This window comes from Diorhabda carinulata, unplaced genomic scaffold (genome assembly GCF_026250575.1).
Source record: "Diorhabda carinulata isolate Delta unplaced genomic scaffold, icDioCari1.1 Dcau_17, whole genome shotgun sequence".
In the NCBI taxonomy this organism is placed as follows: Eukaryota; Metazoa; Arthropoda; class Insecta; order Coleoptera; family Chrysomelidae; genus Diorhabda; species Diorhabda carinulata.
In genome coordinates, this window is record NW_026613962.1 from 37,501 (window position 1) to 40,143 (window position 2,643).

Consider the following 2,643-nt stretch of genomic DNA (forward strand, 5'->3'; position numbering starts at 1 on the left):
GTTTTTTTTTATGATAGTTTGGCGAATTGTATTTAAATATTATACGAGATATATTATAATATATCGACCTCAGAGCAGGTGAGATTACCCGCTGAATTTAAGCATATTACTAAGCGGAGGAAAAGAAACTAACTAGGATTCCCTCAGTAGCTGCGAGCGAACAGGGAAAAGCCCAGCACCGAATCCCGTGGTCGATATCGGCCACCGGGAAATGTGGTGTTAGGGAGGATCCGTTTATCACGAGATCGTGCGGCGCGTCCAAGTCCTTCTTGAACGGGGCCACAGCCCATAGAGGGTGCCAGGCCCGTAGCGACCGTTGCCGATTGCGTGAGGATCTCTCCTGAGAGTCGGGTTGCTTGAGAGTGCAGCCCTAAGTGGGTGGTAAACTCCATCTAAGGCTAAATATGACCACGAGACCGATAGCGAACAAGTACCGTGAGGGAAAGTTGAAAAGCACTTTGAAGAGAGAGTTCAAGAGTACGTGAAACCGTTCAGGGGTAAACCTGAGAAACCCGAAAGGTCGAAAGAGGAAATTCATTCGCGTTTCGATAATTGAAGTAGAACGTTTGTATGACGGATATTGTTTGTGTTTCGGCATATTACAATAAATCGCGTTTTACGTTTTTCTAATCGATATCGAACGCGTGCACTTTTCCTCTAGTAGGACGTCGTGATCCGTTGGGTGTCTGTCTAAGACTCGAGGTGGTAGACCACTTGATTTTATTCGAATTCATGGGGACCCTCGATGTTCCGACAGACTCGCTCGACGGTAGAAATATGGCGCGGGGCCGCTAGATTAATTAGCGTTCGGCCCGTAGCAAGAGCGTTTCGTGTTTGACGGTAATCGGACATAATGCCGATTCTGTCCCGGAACGACTGTTGGTTACGGTGTTCTCGAACAGACCTCGTTTTGAAACGCCGATCAACGACGCTATCGATTTGGGTAATTTCAGGACCCGTCTTGAAACACGGACCAAGGAGTCTAGCATGTGCGCGAGTCATTGGGAAATAACTAAACCTAAAGGCGTAATGAAAGTAAAGGTTTACCTCGCGTAGATCAAGGGAGGATAAGCGATTTGCAAATAAAAATTGTAAACGCTTCGCACTCCCGGGGCGTCTCGTTCTCATTACGAGAAGAGGCGCACCAAGAGCGTACACGCTGGGACCCGAAAGATGGTGAACTATGCCTGGTCAGGACGAAGTCAGGGGAAACCCTGATGGAGGTCCGTAGCGATTCTGACGTGCAAATCGATCGTCGGAACTGGGTATAGGGGCGAAAGTCTAATCGAACCATCTAGTAGCTGGTTCCCTCCGAAGTTTCCCTCAGGATAGCTGGCGCTCGTAGCGTACGAGTTTCATCCGGTAAAGCGAATGATTAGAGGCATTGGGGTCGAAACGACCTCAACCTATTCTCAAACTTTAAATGGGTGAGATCTCCGGCTTGCTCGAACTTATGAAGCCGCGAGACTCGAATCAGAGTGCCAAGTGGGCCATTTTTGGTAAGCAGAACTGGCGCTGTGGGATGAACCAAACGTCGAGTTAAAGCGCCAAAATCGACGCTTATGGGATACCATGAAAGGCGTTGGTAACTTAAGACAGTAGGACGGTGGCCATGGAAGTCGGAATCCGCCAAGGAGTGTGTAACAACTCACCTGCCGAAGTTACTAGCCCTGAAAATGGATGGCGCTGAAGCGTCGTGCTTATACTCGACCGTCAGCGGCATGTGCGGTTCGCGTTTTGCGCGCGACCATGAAGCTCTGACGAGTAGGAGGGTCGCGGCGGTGTGCGCAGAAGGATTGGCCGTGAGGCCGTCTGGAGCCGCCGTCGGTGCAGATCTTGGTGGTAGTAGCAAATACTCCAGCGAGGCCCTGGAGGACTGACGTGGAGAAGGGTTTCGTGTGAACAGCCGTTGCACACGAGTCAGTCGATCCTAAGCCCTAGGCGAAAGCCGATGTTGATGTGGTGTAGCTTTATTTACTTATTTATTTATTTACTTACGTAAAAAGTTTGTACACACCCATCGGGCAAAAGGGAATCCGGTTCCTATTCCGGAACCCGGCAGCGGAACCGTCAAAAAGTCGGGCCCTCGCAAGAGAGTTCGTCGGGGTAACCCAAAAGGACCTGGAGACGCCGTCGGGAGATCCGGGAAGAGTTTTCTTTCCTGCATAAGCGTTCGAGTTCCATGGAATCCTCTAGCAGGGAGATATGGTTTGGAACGCGAAGAGCACCGCAGTTGCAGCGGTGTCCGGATCTTCCCCTCGGACCTTGAAAATCCAGGAGAGGGCCACGTGGAGGCTCGCGCCGGTTCGTACCCATATCCGCAGCAGGTCTCCAAGGTGAAGAGCCTCTAGTCGATAGAATAATGTAGGTAAGGGAAGTCAGCAAATTGGATCCGTAACTTCGGGATAAGGATTGGCTCTGAGGATCGGGGCGTGTCGGGCTTGGCGAGGAAGTGGGTCACGGCTGACGTGCCGGGCCTGGGCGAGGTGAAGTAATTGGAGCATCTCTCTATCCTTCCTGGTTGGAGTTTGTGATAATTATGAATCCGAGTTCGGTCCCGTGCCTTGGCCTCCCGCGGAACCGTCTTGCTGCGAGGTTCCATATTACCTTAATCGGTATTTGGATATCCTCTTCGGCCGCCAT